The sequence below is a fragment of the Sarcophilus harrisii genome, chromosome 1 (genome assembly GCF_902635505.1).
Source record: "Sarcophilus harrisii chromosome 1, mSarHar1.11, whole genome shotgun sequence".
Lineage (NCBI taxonomy): Eukaryota > Metazoa > Chordata > Mammalia > Dasyuromorphia > Dasyuridae > Sarcophilus > Sarcophilus harrisii.
In genome coordinates this window covers 130,193,045-130,219,078 of record NC_045426.1, presented here as the reverse complement: position 1 = coordinate 130,219,078, position 26,034 = coordinate 130,193,045, and the positions used below count along the sequence as shown (strand labels likewise).

At 36.2% G+C, this 26,034-nt stretch overlaps 1 long non-coding RNA gene across 1 annotated transcript; it reads left to right on the top strand.

Moving 5' to 3' along the window:
• The first annotated feature begins 1,098 nt into the window (after positions 1–1,098).
• Positions 1,099–19,169, top strand: LOC105749325. The gene is made up of 3 exons (XR_001120482.3): positions 1,099–1,618; positions 16,162–16,296; positions 17,894–19,169. It is a non-coding gene; the product is annotated as an uncharacterized LOC105749325 (long non-coding RNA).
• Positions 19,170–26,034: the final 6,865 nt, after the last annotated feature.

Genomic DNA, 26,034 nt, shown 5'->3' with positions numbered 1-26,034 from the left:
TCTGACCTCATTCTAATAATCTGTCTGTCAATAATTTAAAAGTCTTCTGGCCTTAGAATAGTCCTACAAACATTACTACCTGTCAGAGAGTTAATCTGTTGGTCAGTAATGACCAAGTTCCTGAGACCACCCCTCAAACTTACCTGAAAGCTATAAAATTAGCAAAAAAGTAACATGAATCTCTGATCCGATTTTGTATAAATCTATCTTCTTCTCTCAGTTCCCTTGCTAATTTCTTTTGGAACTTAGCCCACTTGTATAGCATTACAATTACAAATAAACTTTGCCCCTTGACAAGGAAATGGGTTCAAGCCTGAAAATTCTTTTAAAAGAGACACCTTGTGATACTGGTCTGGGACTCCAAACTTTTAGGGCCCCCCTTTCTCAACCTCAACATTTGGTGATCCAGTATGGGGAGAGTCTAGGCTCCCTCAGCATAATTCCCTCCTTGTCAAGGTAAGCCCCCTATTTTTTTCTCCCACAATCCTATTGCTAGGAGACCCCAAGCCACTGGGATAAGGCTTATCTAGGTCATCATAGCTCCATGTTCAGAAAGTTTTCCCTGACTAGGGATTCCCGCACTGGAAAATTCTTGCAATTTTCGGCAAAGTTAATCTTTGCCACTCTTTCACTTTCTTTGAAATTCCAGAGAAGATCCAAGTGCTATAGGAATGCTTTTGACAAAATTTTATGGCTTTTGGCAAGGATGGGACAGTCCTCTTTCATGTCATTTTGTCTGTGTCTGTGTCTCTGTGCAGAATGTCTGCGTCATGTTTGTTCTGTGAGCTAGATTTTGTTACCTAGAAAGATCTAAAATGTAACCAGAAAGGAAAAAACAAACAAACAAACCTCTCTGTTGTAGTTAGAATACTAGGAAAATTTCTTTAAAAGCCTAACATTTTTTCTGTGGACTTCAACTCTGGTCAAGCTGGGGGCTACAGAAAAAAGTTAGCTAATTAAAATTATAATAACATCTTAGCAGATTCTCAAAATTTTGAAAGCAATAATTAAGAAGTTTGGCAATTAGTCATTTTAAGATTTCAAGAAAAATTCCTGAAACATTGGGAATAATTCCAGGAATTTACCCCATTCTGGAAGAAAAGAAAAAGATAAAAGCAAACCAGGTAAATAGCAACTTTTTACTAATCCTTCTTTGACTATCTTGTCTGGAGTTTTCCTTCTGCTCCTTTGGGAAAGCACCCCAGAAAGAATTAAGGGACCCTCTCCACTCCACTCTGTGGAGTGGTCCTGAATGTATCTCAATTGTGGGGATTTCTAACAAGGTCAACACAGCCTAAGTCCCTCTGCTAACCCCTCTCTTCTCAGATCAGATTAAAACTCAAATTTTGCTTCAACTGTAGAAGCAAAACCATGGGGACCCCATACAATCTTGCAGAAACACCTCCTCAATCCAGCTTTGGGATGTGGGGGTCAGGCTCCATGGTGAACATTCCCTGAGACCTGAATCCTGAAACTAGCACCAAACGGATATCCTGGCACCACTCACCCCAGCTTTCAGCAGGTTCTGTCCAGGAACAGCCTGAGAAGAATTCAGGTATCCCTGGCAACATCCAGCATGGCAATGTGAGGTGAAAAAGCCAGTGAGTCTCTGCATTTGGTAAGCATTCCGTTCTCTGTCTCAGTTGTGTAAATGTATTAGCTATATAATTTATGGCAAATTATTTTATCTCTGCCCAGTTTTCTGATTTGTAAAGAGAAACAATAGTTGTTTTAAAGATCACATGATTGCAAAAGTGCTTAGCATAAAATGTGCTATATGAATGTTAATTGTGTTATTGGATATAATTGCTTCATATTCAATAAATTTATGGGGTTTTTATTTAGATGTAACCAACAGATAAATGATTTCTATGTGTGTATAAAGTATTTTGGAAATTTGTTTGAGATAGTAAAAGCAATTTTAAAGGAGCTCCAATAAAAACCCACTAAAGAGATATGTAAATTGTAATCTCTTTGCACTGATAATATTAAAGAAGAGTTTAGGAACTTTAGGAAAGCAAAAAAGCAGTTTGGTAACTCTGGATACAGCTTGCTTTTGAGTTATTTAAAGTCAGACTTCTGAGGGCCCTGTCAGTAAAAACTGGCACCTTAACCCTTTTTCCGGCTTACAAAGAGAAATAATTTGCTTGAATTGGAAAACAACCAAATTGCAATTTAGTTTGTCTAGGACATTTCTAGAGAATCCTATTAACTAAAGTTTAGTCAATTTTAAAATCTATTCTATCTCAATTTTAAGAATTGTCTTGTTTTTTTCCCTAAAACAAAAGGGAAACATTTATTGGCCATCACTTAGGAAAATTCTAAATTGTTAACTACGTTACTTGGAGTTATTGTCATCATGTTAAGCCTTATCAGTTCACCTCCAAGAATGAGGTGTGCAACAATACTAAGAATATTTGGGGTGGGTATCAGCAAGCTCAGCCCCTTTCCTGGGGTCTCTGCCAACTCCCCTTAATTTGTAAGCTTGCCAGTTTTCTGGAAATCATCAGGGTAAGCAAGGTCATCAGCCCTGAGAAATAAGCCTGTTTAGGATTTATAGTTTCTAAACAAGGGATGGATCAATAAGCTTGTTTAATGATTGATTCTTTACGCTGGGATAAATTTAAACATATACAACATGTTAAACAAAATCTCCTATGTGTATAAGTCCTAGTAAACTTTTAAAATAAGGTATCTAGCCCTAAGAGAGTGATAGAATTTGCTATTAGAGATAAAATCTCTTGGGATTGTAACTGATATTCTTTTGGGTTCTGTATTTGATTGCCTGATCATTAAGTCAGTAGCCCACCCTTTGAGAGAAATGTCATAAGTTTCTAGATGGACATCTTCTCTGGGCAAGAGTTGAGAGGACAACCTTAGACTTTGCTTAAGGTGGAATCCTTCAGACTCAGTTTTCCAGTTCTGTTTCTTTGTTTCCCACTTGATTATTTCTAAGTCTGACTAATTCTTACTGCATGATTGGATAATAGATCTAACTAAGGATGCTTTATCCTGTCATAGCTTGCTTTGATGCTATTATAATCATGTCCCTGTTTTTTCCTCTTATAGAAAATTTCTATAATCAGAGTAAATGGTCAATAGAAGCCATGAGCCCAATACAAGTGTCCAAGGGACATAATAATGGTTTTCTCTCTTAGATCTTAAAAATGCTTTCTTTTGCATACCATTGCATGAAGACTCACAATTTCTTTTTGCTCTTGAAAGGGCAAATCCAGGGAAATGGAGCCTCTCACCAGTGCACATGCCAGTATGGGTTAGATGGTACCTTGATCTGCAGCCCATTTGGAGAGCTTCTCTGACTGCAGCCATACAAACTCTAAACTTATAGCCCCTGCTGTCCCATGTAGGGCTATGAAGTTCTTTGTTTAAAGGTCCACACAGTTTTATCAGTCTGATTAAGACTCTGAAAACCAAACTAATCTCTTGCTCCCAGACTTACCCTTACCTAAAGTCTTTTACATTGATGGAAGGTGGGGCCAGGACTTAGGAATCTGTGGAAACCTATCCCAGACCCTTTGCTTACTTCTCAAAGAAACTTGATGTCTTTGAGGTGATCCTCCTGCCTTAGAGCTAGCTGCCACAGCTTTTCTATTTGAGGAAGCCTCTAAGCTCATCATAAGGTTCATAGCATTTTGGAAGCCTGCTCCTGGTAGACACCCCCCCCCCCCCCCCGTTCCCCAATTGACTTTCCAGGTGTGCCATACTGTGCTCCCTGACAACACTCAGTCAGGCGACCTTGAAACCCAGGTAGTAAATGGTTTACAGGTGAGTCCAGTTTTCTTCAAAATGGGGAAAGGAATGAGAGTGAACATCTATACAAATTCCAAATATGCTTTTCATATTTTGCATACTCATGGAGCTATATGGAAAAAAGGGGACTTTTTTTGCTATCAAAATTCTCCTTTTAAATAAGCAAGAGAAATTCTACAATTATTGCAAGCTGTCTATGAACCTAAAGACACCAGAAGTGAACAGGTTTTCAGATTCAGCTGCCCATGCTGCTGCCCATTTGCTCCTGACCATGACACCTTTACTTCCCCAGATCCTTGATTCTTATGCCCCTTCAAATAACTGTTTGCAGAAGAAAGGAGATACACTCTTTCTCCATCTGGGTGGTCTCAAACACCCTCAGGACAGCTTCTAATCCCAAAGGCAAGCCAGCATTTTTGACCTGCCTAGCTCCTTGCAGAGCGACTATGGCCCAGCCTTCACCCCTCAAATAACTCAAAAGGTGATTGAGACTCTTAAGATTAGTTTGCTTTCTTTCTTGTTATTTTTCATTTTTTTCAGGTGTAACAACACTCCAAGAATGAGAGTTTTTGCTCCTAGGATTTTCTCTCCAGTTCTTCAGGTGTCATTCTGTGGGCCCTGCCAGTATGTATAATATAATAAGTCTCCTGAATCCAAATCTAGTACTCTGAGTTGTGCAGCCAAAAGTACTACAGATACTATCTTCAAGGATTTATTCCTTCAGACATATTCTTTAAATTGCCTGATATGGCTGCTAGAGACCTAGTAAAAATTCCTGAACTCGGGTACCAGAAGATTGATGACTTGGAGAGTGGGAGAATTTCTTTTCTCTTTCTAAGAAAGAAACAAGGTGATGGAGCAGATGAAAGCACTGGGTCTGGAGTCAGGAAAACCTCAATTCAAATGTGGTCTCAGGAATCCAATAACTATGCAAAGCTGGGAAAGTCATTGAACATTTGTCTTCTTTTCATCTATAAGATGGGGATAATTACACAACACAGGGCAGCTCAAAGATTGCGTGAAATATTTGCAAATTGCCTACCACAATACATGTTCCATAGTAAGTACTTACTAAATTCTTATTTCCTTCCTTTCCTTGCCCTTTTCTTTAGATATAGCTCAGAAATCTCCCATGTCCTGTTTTAGAATCTCTTTCACCATTCTTTTGTTGTTGCCACAGTATCTTGATGTCAGTTTAACATTCTTACCCTTTTTTTAAAAAAATTCTCATCTTGCTGCCAGATCACCTCTGTATTTTTTCTAGGTTTTATTCAAAAGAGAAAAGGATATCATACAGACAATTCTTTAGGGAGAAGATTATATCAGTCTTTGGTCTCTGTTTTTAACACAAAGCAGTGTGTAGTTCATAATAGATCTTAAGCAAATATATGCTCAATCAATAAATAGTCAATAATGAATAAATATTTATTAAGTGTCCAGTACTTACCAGGAGGCACTGTGCTAATTCTGGGAATATGAAAAGAGTCAAGAAATAATCCTTACCTTCAAGGAATGAAATATTAAGAATAGGGCTGTGGAGACAGAATCAAGATGGAATGAGAGCTAGAATTTTCATCAGGCTTTTCCAATACATCTCCTCCACAACTCCACAGAAAATGCATCAAGCCAAACTGTGAATGAGAAAATCATGAAAAGTCAACAATAAGGCATTTTTTCTAGCCCAGAATAGCTTAAGGAGACAGAAAAAGAGTTATGTAGATTGGACTTTGGGGTTGGTCAGGAACATAGTATTATTGTTATCGGTTTCCCTTTGTTCTCAAAGATATCAAGAAGCTGATGTCTTGACTTGCAAGTGAATTGGATTTTAGTGACCCAGAGTTGTGAAAAGTGATCAGCCTTACTTGCTTCTCCAGAGACATCTGAGTTATGTGGCAAGACAGCAGCAACATGTAAGTGGTAGGCAGAAAGCAGCAGGCATCAGTGGTAGTGACAGGTAGCAGCTCAGAGCATCCAGGAATAATAGGGGACTGAAAACCTGAGCAGAAAGAGATCCTGGAGACCTCAGGACTACCACCAAGTGTAGAAATGGGTACCTTTTAGTAGCTTTGTTAATTATAATGCAGTTCTGGGTTACAGTTCCAGGGCAGAAAGGAAAGCCCTGGTTGAGGTCTTGAAGTCTCTGTCCTAACTTTATGACGAGCAAGAAGAAATATAATTCTTTGGCTCTGAGCCCAAGAACATATTGGAAGCTCATTTCTAGCCATTAGCTCTACAGATAAAACTGCAGTGGAATAAACCAGGATAGGAGACCAAAACCAGAGGAGCCAGTAATTCAGTCACTCTGAACCTGTAAAAATTCCCAGCAAGTTAACTGTAACTGAGTACAGAAGCAGTCTATGGAAACTTGACCACACACACACACACAAGTCAATAGAACCAAATTGGGTGAAGAATTTAAACAACAAACCAAGAGGGAAATGAATAGACCTCTCCAAGATTACACCACTTTGGAAGCATTGAAAACTTAAGAGAGTTTCAGAAAGAGTTGTGAAAACGGGAGAAAGACATAAAATACAGAAAGACAGAAAGACATAAAATACAGAAAGACAGAAAGACATAAAATACGTAAAATACAAATCAGTCATCTTTCTCAGAGATGAGTAGGGCTCAACATATGTTCTATTGGATAACATAAAGTCCTAAATTAGGAAATAAGTTAGAAAATGAGTAAATAAATAAGCAAAAAGGAACTTACCATAAAAAATCAAGATGTTGACAAGAGTTCAAAATGCATAAAAGAAGGGATTGACTTGAAAACATCTATAAGCAAAGCCTTGAATAAAAACACAAATTGGTTACTAGCCCAGCAAGAATTCTTAAAAGAGTTAAAGAAAGAGATGATGAAAATAATAAAAAATATTTTAAAAATCAAGTCAGAGAAGAAGAGAATAAATTTGGAAACAAAATGAGAGATATAAAGAAAAGTATAAAAAGGGAATTAACAGCTTGGGAAAAAGAAGTATTAAAAATATTAAAGACAATAACTCTTTAAAACCCAGAATTGATCAAATAGTAAAAAGGACACAAAAAATACTGAAGAAAATAACTCTGTAAAAAGCAGAATTGGATGCAGGCAGCATCTTCTTTCATAGCTCTTTTTTTAAAAGTTATTTTGGCTACTTAAAATAGTCAAAATGATTTAATTGGTCCAAGTTATTCTTAAAACAATATTGCTATTACTGCATAGAATGTTCTCTTGGTTTTGTTCCTTTCACTCTTCATTATTTTGTGCAAGTCTATCTATGTTTTTATAAGATCATTAAACTCATCATTTCAATAATATTCATATGCCATGATTTGTTTTGCCATTCCCCAATTCACAGGCATCCCCTGAATTTCCAGTTCTTCACCACCACAAAGAGAACTGGTATAAATATTTTAGGACTTATACATTCTTTTCTTTTTCCCCCCTAATCTTTGGAAATGAACCTAATTGTGGTATTGCTAGGTCAAAGGCAAATAACTCTTTGGGCATAATTCTAGATTATTATCCAAAATGGTTGGATCAGTTCATTGTTCCATCAACAGTGAATTAGAGTCCCACTTTTCTCCTAGTTTTACCCAATCGATTTACGGTTTTATGTGCAATCATTTCCCACCCCCCCCACCCCATTCTACTGTTACAGAAGCCTTTGTTTTATTTTTAAGTCCAGAATAAAATAAATCTTTTTAAAGTAGAATTGGCCAAGTGAAAAGTAATGATTCTATGAGACATCAGGAAATAATAAAACAAAATTTTTAAAAGACCTGAAAAAAATAGAAAAAATGTAAGACATCTCAGAGAAAAAAGAAAACTGACCTGGAAAATAGATTGGAAAGAGATAATTTAAGAATCATTGGACTATCTGAAATTCATAAATAAAGAAGCCTCTAAATAGCATATTTCAAAAAAATTATAAATTACCCAATTATCTTAGAAATAGAAAAAAAGTAGAAATCAAAAAATAAATCCACTAATCACTTCCTAAAATAAATCTCATAATGAAAACTCCCAGGAATATTATAGGCAAAATCCAGAAGTCCCAGTTCAAGGAAAAGATACTAAAAGTAGACAAAAAGAAATAATTTAAATACTATTAAATATTTAATACTTAAATACTAAATACTATGGAGTTACAGCCACAATCACACAAGATTTAGAATTACCATCATTCTGGAAAGTGCTTTGGAACTATGACCCAAAAGCCATTAAACTGCCCATACCCTTTGACCCATCAATACAGCAACTAGGTCTGTACCCTAAAAGATGAAAGAAAAAAGGAAAAGAACCAATATATACAAAATATTTATAGTAGTTCTTTTTTTTTTTGAGGTGGAAAAAATTGAGGAGATGCCTCCTATTGAAGAATGGCTGAACAAATTATGATATATGAATGTGATAGAATGCTATGGTACTGTAAGAAGTGGTGGAGAGAATGATTTCAGAAAGAACTGGAAAGACTTGAACTGATGCAAAATGAAATAAGCAGAACTAAGAGAACTATCTACACAGTGAGAGCTTTATTGTAAACAATCAACTGTGGAAAACATCAATACAAAGGACTTATGATAAGGACTCATTATAAAAAAAAATTCTATCTACTTCAGACTTAGAACACATATCAGAGTATATTTTTTCCCCCACTTCAGAATATGCCTAATGGAGAATTTATTTTGCATGACTTCATATTTGTAATAGGTTTTGTATTTCTTGCCTTCTTAATGCATGGGGATAGGGGAAGAAATCTGGAACTGAAAAATAAATTAAAATTTAAAAACAATAAGATTGCCAAGAAAGAAAAAGTGAAAAGAAAATTGCCTAGTTTGGGTTAAATAGTAGAAGAATTTGTTAGTCTATTATCAGGCCCAGCTCAGCCTCTGTAATTAATTGTCTAGGTCAGGAACCTCTATGCTAAATGGGCCTATCCCAGAAAAGCAGGGTGTTGTCTCAGTATACTCTGCAGGTGATTTAGATTTTGCCTTGTTTGAATTCAGTTTGCAAACTCATGATTGTTTAGCTGGAAAAGTCTTGATTTCTACGTATCTTTTGACCACTGGACCCACATATTTTATCACTGATAAAACTGTTGAGGTTCAGAAGGGACCCTGAAAAGTTGGGATTGCAGAATGTGTTGTGAAGTTGTCTTTAAAGAATTTGTGGGCTTGAACCCATCTCCAAGTCAAGGGCCAAAATTGTAATTGTAATGTGAATTGAAGCGGGTCAAGTTCCAAAAGGATTTAGCAGAGAACCAGGAGCAAGAAGACAAATTTATAGGAAAAGACAGAGAGATCTGATTCTTCATGTCACTGATATATTGATTTTATGGCCCAGAGGTAGAACTAAGGAGTGATCTGCTATGCACCTTACCATTTGTCTCAGAAACTCTGTTATCACAGACCAACAGATTATTATCTGAGAGCCTACAAAATTGCTAGGACTCTATTATAGCCAGAAGACTTTAGAATCATTGACGGATTATAAGAACAATAGCACTCTAAGGTTAGGGGACCTCAGGATTATTGCTGTATTTCTCCTAGAAGCTGTACCCTATCAAAGCTATCTCTCTTCCCTATGCTTAAAGATGAGAGGGGTCGGAGAAATTCTGAAGGACAGAATTACAGTCACTTGGGAACCTGTTTTTCCAGTAAAGTTCATGAATAACACATCCCATTTTCCTCACTCCAACCATAAGAAATTGCTAGCTTTGTCCCAACTAGTTTGCAAGTCTCCCTAAATGTAGATCTGAATACTAAACACAGCTGCATCCACAGCATCTGGGAGCATCTGGGAAGACCAGTGCACTCAGTCCAGCCCTTGGATTAAGGAGAGAATTCAGCAACTCTGGCCCTGAAGGGGAAGTAGAGCAAGCCACTTTCCTGTTTTATGCAAAATGCAATTTGATAACCTCTGGCTATAGCTCTCCAGAGAACAGCAGAAACTTTACTTCTGAATTTTAAGAACTTTTAAATCCACTGCTGTCAAAGAGCAGACTCTTAGTAGAGCTGATGAATAATTCAAAGCACTGGAGTTCTCCAGAGAGGTTTGGGCCCAGTTTGGGGAAGAGAAAGTCGGATGGGTTGCCTTAGCAGCTGTCTCAATGGAAAAGTTCTCTGCTCTTCTGTCCCTTGCCATCCTCCTGGCATGGGTTTCACATGGCTGATGCATGAGGAAAGGGGCGATGTCAGTGTTCCGCCAATGGGATGGTTGAAATCTAAGACAAAGAGAAGCTGGAGGAAGTTCTGAGTAGAGGAAAGAAGAAAAATGACTAGAAACAATTGTCTCTGTGGTATTTGCATGGAAAGGGAAATGAGGAGGGGGAACTGGGAAACAAGGGTGATTATTGCCAAAGTGAAAGGGACTGGGACAGCTGGTACTGCTGCTCAGGGATCCCTTAGGCTCTATGTTGTGAGCTCTGAAATGACTTGGGAGGAAGAGAAAAACATCTTCTACCAGCCTGAGGGTAGTGACAGCTGGTTTCTTAATAAGATTTTCAAATACACAATATCTCTTCTAGAGGCAAATTATTCCAGTTTTCTGCTCTCTAGTGTCCTTCCACTGGAATATTCATAGGGATTGATACCAACAGATAAATTCAATTCAATCAATTCAGGAAACAAATAAATTCTGCCCTCAAAGAGTTTACATTCTACTGGAATGATTCAACTTGGACTGAAGCAAATAGCAAGATATTTTATGGAGGGAGAGAATCAGGAGATTCCACATAGGAAGCAGTACCTGAGTTGGACTTTGAAGGAAGTAAGAAATTCTCTGAAATAGGTGTGAGTCAGAGGGCATTCCCAGAACCAGAGGAAGAACTTGGGAGAGTTGTCCTAAGTGGGCAACTGCTGTCAGGTTCCTTTGACCATAATAGAGAATATGTATGTTAAAGGAAAAGATTTTATCTAGATTACAATTCAATGCAACTTATAGCCATCAGATCATATTCCTTAGTTGTATGTGGCGTTAAATGGCTACATTTGCATATCAGTTCATTAGAAAAGATATTCATTGAACATCATCTAGATTTTGGTGCTTAGATTGAATTATTATTTGTGTCAATAAATTGTATCACATCAAGCAATAGCTATTAGAAAGCCCTAGAGTGTACATGGTGCAAGGTACCATAAGACTAGTTTATTATCTTTCAGAATCTCAAAATAAAAAGTCCATATGAGGAATCACTTTTTTTTTTGTCCTAAATCTTGGTTTCCACAGTTGCAAAATTAAAGAACTGGACTAGATCTAGTGACTAAGACCTTTCAGCTCTAAATCATGGGAAACTCTCTAAAGGTTTATAGGCTAATTTCTGTTCCACAGTCACTCAAACAAATGTTTACTATGCTTACCGGTGCTAGGGCACCTTGCAAGTTTCTTTCCTCAATTTCTTCCCAATGGAAAAGTTCTTCTGTCCAGCAAAATACAGAAAAAGGTAAGAAGTGTTTTGTGGGAAGAGGGGAAGAGGCAAATAAAACTGAATGTTAATGGAAATTTGAGAAAATATTTCATCTTTTCATGGGAAACCAAGCCAGTAGCATAGAACTTAGCCCAAGCTTTCTCACACAAGGAAGAGAGACAGCCAAACTGAGCCTTGCTTCAAGATGAGGGAGTGGGCGTTGATCTCAATATATCCCTTACTAATCCCCAGCAACATTCCCCCAAATTCAAGACAGGCCAACAGCTGTGGATGTGTAAATCCCTCTAAATGAATCAATTCTTCCCAAGTGTTTTAGATTCATTCTCTGGGAGTGAGGGGCAATAACTTCCTGGCCACCAGAAAACATGTGGGGCTTTATTTCCAAACTGTCCTGAGGAATGAAAGTGGGGATTTCCCAAACTTTTTGGTATCCCAGAATCTTGATATACAATGATTGATATGGGATAAGGTATAAAGCATCAAGAAAGCATCTGGACTAAGGGACAATGTGACTGTCTGAGAGGGTCTTTGGGAAAGGGACTGTTCCATCAATCTCCAGTCATAACTCATTTCCCCTCTGAAATGCCTTCAAATCCTTCATTAATTCATTCAATAAATATTTGGAAATTTGCTATACTTAATATTCTTGGCAGACAATAGAAAGGCATGGAAAGGGGGTGGGGACTAGATCATAAGAACTGATTCAGTTCCATTCAATCCTGTGAGTATGGGTATGTGCACTGGAGGGTACACACCTATACCTGCTGTATTCAAACACTATGGATACAAGAGATTTTTTAAAAGTGATGGTTCTTTTCCTCAGGGTATTTATAATCTAAATAAGTTTGATACTGGTAGAATGGGATAAGGAAAAGGGAATGGTTTATACTAAATGCTATGAGAAATATGTAGAGGGACAGGTTGCTTTCAACTGGGATAATCAAGAAAAGCTTCATGAAGTAGTTAGTGTACTAGCATCTGTTGCAGGAGATAAAGTGCCAGATCTGGAGTCCGGCCTCACACCCTTTCTAGTGACTCACTTAAATCTATTTGCCTCAGTTTCCCCATTTGTAAAATGAGCTGGAGAAATAAATGAAAAACAACTTGAGTGTTTTTGCCAAAAAAACCCGAATGGAGTCATGAAGGGTTGCACAGTTGCACAACAGAGAGGTCTGCTAATTATTTGAGACATGCAATAATTTGATATGATTATTTTGTGACAGCAATGGTCATATATGGATGCTTTTTACTGACACAAAGGCAGAGCTTCTTAATCTTGAGTCTCAACTTTTAAAAAATATTTAATAAGTGTATAATATAATTGTTTTCCTTTGTGGTGCTATGATTTTGTTTTACGCATTTAAAAGCATTATTCTTAGACAGCATTCATAATCCATTTGGCTGCTAAAGGGACTGATGTCACAAAAAAAAGGTAAAGAACCTTATACCAAGGTGACCCAGAACATCTGAGCTTGGCCAGATGAAGCTGGATTGAACTGGTTTCCCCACGTTTAGGTAATTCTTTGTCATGCAAGGGTTAAATTTAGTGCTATACACATATATTTAATTGCTCTTCCATTCCAATGAAATGGGTACAAGTTACAGTAGTTCTTAAAAGGGAAAGCATTTCAATGAATATTAGAAATGTTTTAGCAGCTATGGGGAAATTAAGCATTTCAAGGATCATTTAAGACCACAATAAAATAGGATCAGTTTTACTAATGTGCAAAAACAAAATATTGACAAGAACTGACAATTTATTGATGCCTAATTCTCAGAAAGGAAGTGAAGTCATTAAAAAGTACCTATTTAGTTGATCTCATTGCTGAGGATGCCAGGTCCATCAAAACTGGTCATCATATAGTATTGTTGTTGAAGTATATAATGATCTCCTGGTCCTGCTCATTTCACTCAGCATCAGTTCGTGTAAATCTCTCCAGGCCTTTCTGAAATCATCCTGTTGGTCATTTCTATTCCATAATATTCATATACCACAATTTATTCAGCCATTCTCCAACTGATGGGCATCCACTCAGTTTCCAGTTTCTAGCCACTACAAAGAGGGCTGCCACAAACATTCGTGCACATACAGGTCCCTTTCCCTTCTTTATGATCTCTTTGGGAAATAAGCCCAGTAGTAACACTGCTGGATCAAAGGGTATGGACAGTTTGATAACTTTTTGAGCATAGTTCCAAACTACTCTCCAGAATGGTTGGATTCGTTCACAACTCCACCAACAATGCATCAGTGTCCCAGTTTTCCCGCATCCCCTCCAACAATCATCATTATTTTTTCCTGTCATCTTAGCCAATCTGACAGGTGTGTAGTGGTATCTTAGAGTTGTCTTAATTTGCATTTCTCTGATTAATAATGACTTGGAGCATCTTTTCATATGACTAGAAATAGTTTCAATTTCTTCATCTGAGAATTGTCTGTTCATATCCTTTGACCATTTTTCAATTGGAGAATGGCTTGATTTTTTATAAATTAGAGTTAATTCTCTATATATTTTGGAAATGAGGCCTTTATCAGAACTTTTGACTGTAAAAATATTTTCCCAGTTTATTGCTTCCCTTCTAATCTTGTCTGCATTAGTTTTGTTTGTACAAAAACTTTTCAATTTGGTATAGTCGAAATTTTCTATTTTGTGATCAGTAATGATCTCTAGTTCTTCTTTGGTCATAAAGTCCTTCCCCTTCCACAGGTCTGAGAGGTAAACTATCCTGTGTTGGAGAGGGAGGGAATTGTTGAAACAAGGTCCTCCAAGTTATAAGTTTATCTCTACTGAAATATCCTATTTTCACTTAAAAGTCAAAAGCTAAAACAGACTTGTTTTCCCAAATTTTCCAATTGTTTTTGATGACATCATCATTAAACCCTGACATCATCTTTGACTTCTTACTTAACCAAAGCCATTACTGAATTCAAATCTGGCCTTACTAACTATGTGACTCTGGGCAAGTGACTTAACCCCAAATGCCTCAAAAAAAAATTATAAGAGCTCTCTGGTTTATTTGTTTATTAGTCTGGTTTTTTGGTCCTCTATGAAAAGGGGAAACAGTTGTTTATTGGATTAAATCTAAATGCTTCAGCCCATTATTTAAGACTTTCTCATTTCCCCCAACCTATTCAAACTTAATGATGTGACAGCTTTCCTGTGAACACCCTCTCTCAAAGTTGGCAATTGTTCAAAAGATTATAAACATTTGTACTTGCATATACCTTTGCTCAAGCTTTCCTCCCATCTAAAGTGCCCTTTTTCCTCTCTTTTTCATTAATTCAGATCACGCCATTCCCTCAATACCTTCCTCAAAAATTATTTTTAAAAACTTTTTCTCTCCAAAAGGAAGGAAGTTGGATTAGATGATCTCTTGAGGTCCCTTGAAACCCTAGGATCTCTCATTCTTCCATAAAAATGATCTTTCTCTGCTCTCAATTGCACCCAATTCAGAAAAGCACAGTTTAGCACTTTGTCATATCACTGGTATGAATAATGATGATGGTGAAGATGTTCTTAACTTACATTTGTATAATGTTTGATAGTTTCAAAGTACTCTCATATATATTATATCATTTGCTCTTCACAATAATGATTTGAAGTGGGTAGGACAATTATTATTAGCCCCGTCTTACATAGGAGATAGGAGCAACTAGATGGTGTAGTAGATAGAATGCTGAGCCCGCATTCAGGAAAACTCATCTTCAGGTGTTTAAATCTGGTCTCAGACACTTATTAGCAATGTGACCCTGGGCACTTACCTCTGTTTGCCTCAGTTTCCTCATCCATAAAATGAGCTGGAGAAGGAAATAGCAAGCCATTCCAATATCTTTGCCAGTTGCACACAACTGGACAACTATGTATATATGAGATAATGGAGGAGCTTCCTACAGTTCTAACCATCCTGATCTTTATCCAAGGTTATACAATCAGTTGTTGTTTGTCATATCAGGGAGGTGATGCTATAATATACAAATGACTGGGATTTAAGTTTAGGACATGAACTCAAATCTTCCATTTTAAATTTTGTCCTCTGTCAATTATACTCCCTCATTTGGTAAACCCACATGAACCTTGCCTCCCCCACTATAGTGCAATATCCTTAATAGAAATAATGATATCTTTTTATTCTTTTGTATCCCACTTTGGTACCCAAAGTATGACAGAATACACAATAAATCCCTATCAAATGCAACCATTCAACTATTTGACTGAAGGGTTTATTTACATTGAAAGGCTTGCATTCCTTTTTAAGAGCACTTGTTCAGTGAGGAACATTGTTCTCCTTCTTTCCCATCACACGGTTGCACATTCCTGATCTCTCAAATGTCAATGTATTGAGGGGACAGATGACATAGTCTACCTAATGGTTGACACAGGGAACTGTTAAATCCACAGTCTCTTCTCTACCATCTCCTTTCTTTCCTATCAGGAAGACATAGGATCAGAGAAGTTGTTATTGTTGGGTTTTGTATTTCATTTTTAGAGAGGACCAATGACATCATGGAAGGTCTTGACTTGCATGTGAATTGGATTTAAGTAAAGCAGAGTTGCACAGTCATTAGCCTTACTCTCCCTTTCAGAATCATTGAAGTCCAGTGGCAAGACAAAAGTCAAGATAATAAGACAATTGGCAATGGTCCTAGGATGCAGTGGATGTGTTTGGTGTCTTTGGTGTTTGACCAAGCTCTAAAAGCTTCATAGTCCCTGCTTTAGCCACTTTCAAGGCCTTCGGAACAAATTGTCCCATTCTACCATTTTGGTGGGGAAGACTTCACATGCTTTGGGTAGACATCTCCCATCAAAGGACATAAAATATATAGGAACCTTAAATGAACATTCTCATTTTATGGGCAAGAAAACTGCATCCATTAAGTCATAAAGTTGTTCTTTTTCTATCTAAAATAAGTTTTTAATGCTTTTATTTTTTTTTTACAACACTTACACTTTTCTCTCTTTTCTATTCCCCATGAAAGCAATCAAAAGGAAGCCATGATATGAAAGAATGAAAAAGAGGAAATAAACAGTTAAGCATATCTAAGAAAAGTCTGACATTATATGCAGAGTTCCAGAGCCATAGTCTACCACCTCTTTCAAGAAGTTAAGGATGGGTAGGTGCCTTCACATTATCTCTTCTTTGACAACTCTTTCTTTTATTGATCGTAGATTAGTTAATTTCACATCTTTTTGCACCAACATAAATTCTTATTAACCCCTTCAGTCTTTTTCAGCTCCTGCCAAATTAAACTTAATACAATTTTCTTATTTATTTTTTTTCATTTCTCTACTATGATGGAAAAAAGAAAACATTTCATTGATGCCTTTTGTCCTTATATTATAATTATTTCTTTAAAAAAAGATAATTTCTCCCCCTTTTCTTGCTCCCTCAAATCATTTCTTTGTAATAAAGAAATGTTCTACACTATCAACCAAAATGTATCTCTAATCAGATTGATAAGCATTAGGATGATCCATTTGAATTAGGAAAAGAAAAATTCTACATGTTTTGAAGCAAAATAAGTCAGAATAAAGAGCTAATGCTAATGCTTATTTTTTAAAGCTTGCAAGTATTCAGAGTAGCCTTCAAAATCTCTCCTTGACCTTTGATTAAACCTCCTTTTAAATGAAGAAACAAGATCCCAGATAAAGTTTTTAAAACCTCTTTCTTTTTAATATTATTGTCTTTTTGTTTTAGTTACTGATCTGCAATAATAGTTGCAAATATTATTCATTGCAAATGACCAGTGTTTTGGCTCCATTATGTGACCTAGCCCTGGATCCTAACCATCATTTCTAATTACCTTCAATGTTGTTTCTATGGGAAAATGTTTTCCAGGTGCTAAACAATTGACTTACAAGCTTAGATAAGATCAGATGCACTTATGGTGGTATGGACCTAAACCAACTAACCCAACAAATTAGCTTTTGGAATATAGCCCATTTATAATTTGAGGCTACTGAATATTGAAGGTTGTAAATTCAGGTGCATAGTGGGGCTGATGTAGGCCAAAGATGCTATTAATTAGAATGTACTGACCATTTATTTGTTTAATTTGACCCTGGGCCATCCTGCAGTTTCTGCACCCTTCAAACCATCTGGAACAACAATACATAGTATTAAAATTCTCTCACTCTGTAATTAATATAGGAAGGATATGCTTATTCTAGTTGTCCAGATTCAGACCTTCTGCTGTTGGGGAGAAGAGGGAGGGTAAAAGGCAACACTGACATATTCCAAAACCCTAAAGAATAGAGTTGAAAGGAAAAGTGTTGCAAGGGGTAAAGATCAAAATCACAGCATTTCAGGTGGCACTTCCCTGTATAAAGTATGCTGCATTCTAGGCTCAGTATCTCAGAGGTCAAAGCGCTGCATGCATTGCATCTCCTCCATAGGTTTGGAGGGTGCCCTCAGGGGGGTTTAGTGGTATCTCTTTTGAGGGTGTCATGGACTTGATCTCACATTTCCCTATTAGTTACCAATGAGTAGACTATAATTCCATTTAACAACTTAATATCACTTAGCTTTTACAAAGGGATATTTAATTTGATTATAGTAATAATAATAATAATAAACTGTCAGAGAACTCTTTCCTTTTCCCACCTTGATCTCTGGAGAGACTGGACTTAGCCTTAGTTCAATTTCTACATAGAATTAATTCCACCAAGTTCAAGTCCAAATATCTTGTTATTTGTCTTTTGTTTTCAAAGAGGACCAGTGACATCACAGAACAATGTCTGGACTCCTGTATGAACTGGATTTAAGTGAGGGGGAACTGCACAAAGTCATCAGCCTCTTTTCCAGAGTCATTGAAGTTCAGTGGCAAATCAAAAGTCAGGATGACTGGCAATGACCCAAGATATAGTGGATGACTTTGGTATCTTCAATGTCTGACTGAACTCTAAGCTCTCCACAACACCTGCTTCAACCGCCTTCATGGCCATTGGAACAAATTGTTCTCATCCGCTCATTTGTGTCCAGATATGACATAACTAATGGATGAGTTTTCATCTCATTTACCACTGGGGTGGGTCCCAAAGGTCATTCCTCACTCTTCAAGACATCGATGCTGAGCAGGTTCCAAAGCCTAGACCCTGGGACCAAGACATCTGGAAGTTCTCTCTTCCTGATCTTTCAGCGCTCGCAAGGTCACAGTCTCCAATCACTTCTTCTAAGATGAAAAAGAATAAATTCAGAAGCAAAGGAGTGACTTGTTTAATCAAACCAAATGTTAGTCTTAGACAGGAGAAGGATCAAAGCATCTCTTATAACAAAAATGGCCAAAGTCTATCTTGCTGAAGGCACTCCCAGTTCCAACCATGGAGCCAATATAAAAGTCTTTTTCTAACTTTATAGTTAGCAGAACCAATTACAGAATGTCTCTCTAGAGTTTTTTTCCAGGCACATCTATTACTTATCATCACAGCTCTTCCAGAAACTGACTATCCAGGTTTCTCAACATGGGGAAACATAACAGAGGCACTTTTCCAGTATATTGCTTTAAAATTCCAAACAGGCCCTGAGAAGCATACAGAGATATACATAATCAGCCCTTCCCATGGAAACAAACAAACAGAATCACCTTGGTTCCTGATCCCTCCCTGCCCAGAGTCTTTAGGGAAAAGGGATCTGCAAAAGACTAAAGTTAGATCAGAAGAAGGTTCTCCAAGGAGTCATTGTTTCATTTTGTAGCACATCTCCATGGCACTGGAGCTTCAAAGATGAGTCCTTTGCTAATCTCTCTAAAGGGAACAACAAGTTCATATGCTGAAAAGACTTATTTTTGTCAGAGATGCTTATTAGATTAGATATACTTTAACATAGAGGAATGGAATTTTTGCATTTGAAAGTATTTTGTTGCCCAGAAGTGGAGTGAGTCTATTGGATGATGGTAATGATTATGTTTGGTATTGATCTTTATCACCATCATTGATTTTTTTCTCATCAATATAATAATTATCAACAAATATGAACATTTCAGGATTTTTGTTGTTGTTCATTTTGGTTATTTATATCTGACTCTTTGTGATGCCATTTGGGCTTTTGTTGTTTATTATTTTGGTAAAGATACTGAATTAGTTTGCCATTTCCTTCTCCAGCTAGTTTTACAGATGAGGAAACTGAGGCAAAAAGGATTAAGATTGGAGTAATTGGTTGCTTCTTTTTCTAGTTCATTTTACTGACAAGGAACTGAGGCAAATGGGATCACACAACTAGTAAGTGTCTAAGGCTGGATCTGAACTCATGAAGATGAATCTTTCTGATTCTATGGCCAGCACGCTATCCATGTACCAGTATGCAAAGAAAAAAAAAATGAGTTGTAGATGACATTGTGAACTTGGTTATGTTTAGCTTGGTTTGTTATTTTATACTAAATTTAAGCTTGTCTTAAAAAGAATGTATAGAATGCTGGGATGGAATCTTAAAAACAATGGATAGAGTCAGGACAACTTGGGTTCCTATGTTCAAGTCTGACCTCAGACATTTAATAGCTCTGTGATCCTGGGCAAGTCACTTCATCCTGTCTGCCTCAGTTTTTTCATCTGTAAAATGAGCTAGAAAAGGAAATGGCAAATCACTCCATTATCTTTGCCAAGAAAAACCTACTGGGATTATGAAGAGACATGAGTGAAACAACTGAACAATAACAAAATTACCCCCATGTTCCCTTTTGAACTTTATTCTGTTTTTTTTTAATATTTCAATGATTTTTTTTCTTAGCTTTTTTTCCCTTGCATATTTGTCACTACTACTAATTAAGTGGTACAGTAGATCAAACCCTGGGACTGGAGTAAGGAAAACACAAGTTCAAATTTAACCTCACTTACTATCTGTGTCACTTAACCTTTGTTTCCCTCAGTTTCTTTATCTGTAAAATGGAGACAATAATAACACCTACCTCCCAGGGTTGTTGTAAGGATCAAATGAGGTAATAATTATGAAGCATTTAGTACAGTGCCTGGCACAAAGAAGGAGCTCTTATTACTAACTAATTATACCCCTATTAAAAGCTTTCCTTGGAAAGAGAAAAGTATAGTTAATCAAAAAAAAAAAAAATAAACACACACACAGAATATTAGTATATCTATTTCTACTTATATATACCTATAAATCTTTGGACACAGAGAGAATATTAGTATATATTTGTACATACACACACACATATATACAGAGAATATTTGTATATCTGTACTTACATATATCTATATAAATATATATGTAAGTATATATATATATACATATACATATATATGTATAGTCAAACAAATTGACACACTGGTCATGTTTGAAAATGTTTATCTCATTCTGTACATCTCTAGTTACTTCTCTTCCAAGAGATGGTAGCAAGCATGAATTTCTAAGCAATTTGTAGATAATAAATGAGTCCTTGCACTATCCCATGGGATAGTCTAGTTACATCATCACTGGATTATGGAGGAGAAATGGAGCACTCTAAAGGCTTACATAGCTATTGGTAATACCATGAGTCACACAATCGAAACTGAAGTTGTGACAAGCTGGGGGCAGGGTTGCATTTGGCCTAATTTAGAGAGAGGTGAGCAAGTATAATAGAAAAATACATTGGATTTAATATTCAGAAAACAGTATTCAAATCTCAGCTCATCTACTATTCATTTATTCTTGAGAAAGTTATCTTATCCCTTAGAGTCTTCAGCTTCTTCATCTGTAAACTGGATGTAATTATAACAATTGCTACTTAACTCACAGGGTGAGGAAAGCAGTTTGCAAATTGTAAAATGGTAAACAAACTGGAATTGTTTCTGAGAAGCTTTGTGGTACAGGTAGGAAACATGCTGACTTTGGAGTTAGAGAACACTTACCACTTTTGTAACCTTGGAAAGTACCATAATTTCTCTTGGCCTCAGTTTCCTAAATAGTAAAATGAGTATTTTAAATAGATGATCTGCCTGAGGCATTTTAAAAACTCCTACTTTCAGATTCACACTCAATTAGGAATATGGGAATGATATTTCTCAATGATTAGAGGGATTTAATAGTATCCCAGAGAGAGAACTTTTCTTGGGATTCCTAATCCAGGAAAGTAAACAAGATTCTATTAAAGTCAAAATTCCTAGTATAGGGTAACCAAATCTCAGGATTAGATAAATATCAGAAGGTGATGGTAGCAACAGTCCAAGGCCAGGATTATTTATACTGAGTACAGACAGAGAGGAGCAATAATCATTGGTAAAGTAATAGTATGCAATTCCTCCATACAATATAATATTTTATTATGGCAGCCATACATTAATCATATCTCCTGTTTTCTCTGCTGTGTTACACTGGGATTGAACAGTTATATAAAAAGAAGCATAACATGCTTGGATGTGTATATGTATGTGTGTGTATGTATGTATGTTTGGGGATCATAAGTGATGTCTCAAGTATGAAAAAGGGGGGCATTTCTTCAAAGAAGTTAGAGATTGTGGCTATGGAATATTGAATATAATGTCAGAATTTTTTGGTTAATTTTGCTGAACTGTTTTTCTGTTCTTATCTTTTGTTATAAGATTTTACTTTTTAGAAGGGAGAGAAGGAAGAGACACATTGGAAAATGTAGATGATGTGAAAACAAAAAAAATGTCAATAAAAATTTAATTAAAAAAAGAATGAGGGAAATGATTTTTCTAATTTATATGTTTCTAATTTATTCTAATTTTATTAAAGAATCCCTCTGCCTGCATTGTGGTTTTTTGTATATTGTTTTTCAGCCACCCCTCCTCCCCCAAGTAGGATCTGAAGAATAGGGCAAGAAGTATTATGCTCAATATTTAACTATACTATGGAACTGTGCTATATAGGAGCCTTATAAAGTACATATGCATTGATAGATTTTTGCTCACTGGCTTTTTGTTTTTTAATCTTTGTTACAGAAGTAGGGAAGGAGAGAGAGGCATGTTTGGAAATTAATATGATGTAAAAGCAAAATCAGCATAGAAATTAAAGAGAAATTGGATAAATGATCACCCAAAGCACCATTCCAGTAAGTTAAACAGCTATGATCCCTGCTACCAATGTATTCATTGCAATGTTTAGAGAGTCAAGGCAAAAAAGCACAAAGACATTAAACTAGGAATCTAAAGATCTGGTTCCTAGTTCCCACTATATATTTTGTAAGAAATAAATAAAAGCAGTGTGTAGAGCAAAGACATTGATATAGTGAATTCTCAGATGAAAAAATTCCCTTTAACAGTGCAGGTTCCAACCTTCTTTACAATTTGTAGTCTCAGATACTTAAGCTTGTTGTTTGTCCTTTATTTCTGAAGAGAATCAATGACATCATGGCGTTATGTCTTGACTTGTGAGTTAATTGGATTTAAGATAGAGACAGAGTTGCACAAAGTCACTCACTCTTAGACAATCATACAAGTCCAGTGGCAAGACAAAGTCTTGACTGGAGATGACTCCAGTTTGACCAAGCATGAGTCTACAGCACCTTCTGTAGCTGCCATTGTGGCCTTTGGAATGAACTATTCTTATCTACCCATTCCACCAGAGAAATACTTCAGGTAGACATATCCCTTACTACTCACTGATAGGCTTGAAACCAATCAGAAGGAAGAGAGAGAGGAAATAAGGAAGGAAGAAGGAAGGGAAAGAAGGAAAGAAGGAAAGAAGGAAAGAAAGGAAGGAAGGGTGGAAGAAAGGAAGGAAGAAAGGAAGAAAGAAAGAAAGGGTGGAAGAAAGGAAGGAAGGAAGAAAGAAAGAAAGGAAGGAAGGAAGGAAGGAAGGAAGGAAGGAAGGAAGGAAGGAAGAAAGAAAGGAAGGAAGGAAGGGTGGAAGAAAGGAAGGAAGAAAGGAAGAAAGAAAGGAAGGAAGGAAGAAAGAAAGAAAATCAAAGGTAGTCTGGCATACTCTGTTTTTGGCTAACTTTTTTTTGTGTGTGGTTCATTGGTCATTCCTTAATAATATGTTCCAGGATTTTGCCAAGGATGGCTTATTTTTCACTAAGGCTAATAGGTTCTGCTCTTCTCAGTTTTGAGAACATGTGCAAAATAAATACCAGAAGAATATTGACGGAAAATACTTCCAAAGTAAAAAAAATCACTGACTTGAAATACACCCCTCCCTCCTCCTTCCTTGCATGTCTCTACCAGGAAACTAGAGGACATTTCAGAAAGCTTTGTGGATTCCCCTCAATGCAGCAGCTAGACATGGAAGATATCAAATGTATCTTCTTCAAGCACTTCTTATTTTGGCTCAAGCCTCCCTTTTTTTGGGGGAGGGGGAAGGGTCTTAGAAACCCTTGACTCTTTTTAGCGGCTCCTAACTGGAATCTTCCTGACAGCAAGAGTGAAGGTTTCACAGAGGCTCAGAGTTCAAATACATCAGTCTTAAATCTGGCATAGAAGAAGTGAGAAGAATACACTTGCTGGATGGATGTGGCTCATGGGATGCCCTTGTCCTGGCAGCCATTTTTCTCCCTACTTTCAAATATTCCCTAGCACTCTCTTGAAAAACTGCCACCTTTCCTTTTTTTGTGTGAGAAAATTGAAACTCAGAAATACAAAATTATTTGCTTAAAATTCCACACACAATCATTGGCACTTATTAATAAGGGCATCATAAATTAGAAACATTAAATGGGGCAATTTGAAGAAATGTATATCTTAAAGGTCCACCTACATTACCAGGAGAACTACCAAGCTCAGGGAATTGTTCTCCAAAGGTAAAATAAGAATAATAATAGTACCTACCTCAAAGGATTTTGGAAGGATCAAAGCAGATAAAATTTGTGAAGTGTGAAATCAACATCCCAGAAATCAGTACAAACTTTCTGTTCAACCAAATATGATTGGGGGCAGGAGGTATTTAAAATTAAACACAGATATTTAAATGAGACTAAGTCAAGTCATTATTAACAGAGATATTTATGGCATAGTAGGTAGAGAGTACTCTTAGAGCCAGGAAGACTTGCCTTCATGTTCTGCTTCTGTTACATCCTGGTTACTTACTATTTTTAAATATCTGAGATCATATCTGGACTCAGATATTTTTGCTTCTAGGCCTAGCTCTAGACTTAGCTGCCTCTTCTCCTTCATCCATCTATCCATCTATCTATCTAACATCTATCTTTTTGTCTATTTCCATGTCTATTCAGGTTATTGGAAGGAAAATAATATATTTTAGAGAATATTGTGTTGGATGGTAGATCTTGGTAATTAATTTAGTTCATTGCTCAATTTCCTTAAAGATCAACTAGATTAACATTTAAAAATAGAGATGTAGCCAAATTTAAGTTTTATAAACATCATTAATATTAGAAAATTGTTATTTAAATGTTTTAGAAATATTATCATTAGGGATTGTCATTTATTGTTCTTGTTTACTTACAAAGCAAGTATAAGTTTTATAAATATCATTATCACTAGAATGTTATTAAAAATAAAGGAAAAATCCCTACTTCTGGAACATTTGTGAATGTTTTATGGATACAAATCCTTTCTGAGATAGGCAATTTCCCTACTAAACAGGGATTTATAGGATCATGGAACAGCAGATCTCCCAGGAAGTTTTTATCTATATTTTAAGCCATAACTTCTAATTCCAAATTTCATTGTCATATTCTATTTCCTTAACTAGTGCTTTGCTTCCCAAATCTGCCTCTCAACTGAAATCCTCATCTTTGATCAGCATAAGTGATTTAAAAAAAGACATTATGCTAAATTTCTTCAACTGGATTTAATAATCCATAGTATTATAGAAACTGTTAGTCGTTATTAGGCTTGACAGCTCTTGGAAAGTAACCTTTCATGTTCCAGAAACATGTCCAGGAAGACAATGGACCTTTATATACCAGTCATGCTGGCTCTGAACTATTTTTTAATAGTTCCAGGGATATCAATCATTAATGAACCTATAACAGAAGAAAAAGAGACCACCAAAATCTGAAGAGGCCGAAAGTCAAACACTACCAAGTCTTTTAGGCTTTGTGTAGCAAGGTTACCCAACACCTGGGCAAACCCTCAATGCATCTTCAGTATTTCCTATGTACCCTGTCCTGTTCTGGTCAGTTTAAACAGAGAAAATACACAGCTGCTTCCAGGTTCTGTGGTCACATTGACTGGTTGTGCCCTCCTGGAGGTGACTATAATTTTCCCACTTTATGAAGTACAATGAAAGTTGTTACATGAAATTGCTGAATGAGCTGAGGTTCTGTCCTGATATACCCTAGAGCTCATCAGCTTTGGGACATTAGAGAAAGTTTTGTTTTCCAGTGTTTTATCATTTGATGTTCAAATTCATGTATTTTTAAAGTAAATATATTTATTATTAATGAAGTACTATGCATGATCTCACAATGAAAGATACTGTTATTTAAGAACTTTTCTCTTATGTTCCACTGTTCCTTTAAAAAATGCTTTTCCCTTAAGAATCACACAGAACTTAGTTTGCTTTGGACATTAACAAAAGCTTAGAATTTAGCTGAAAATCATAAGATAAAAGAATAGATTAAAAAATAAAAAAAGTTCCATTAATGGTTGCAAGACTATAGACATTAAATTATTATCCAAAATTAATCTTGTTCTTTGTAATAATATTACCAATGAAAATGCAATATATAGCAAATCCTTAATTGTAAAGAATGTTATAAGATAAAAGATGTTTAAGATTATCTGATTATATTCTTAGAATGTAATGATGTGAAGAGATAATCATATTATCAGTTCTTTTATGGTCAGGGGATAGTAAAGGTGAAAATCTTCAGTTTTCCAAATACAGGGGTACAAATAGACCAAATCAACACAGTAAATTTTTCATCATTAGAATTAAACTACTAGATTTGAAAAGTATATTCATTTGAAGTTAGGACTGAAAAAATACAATT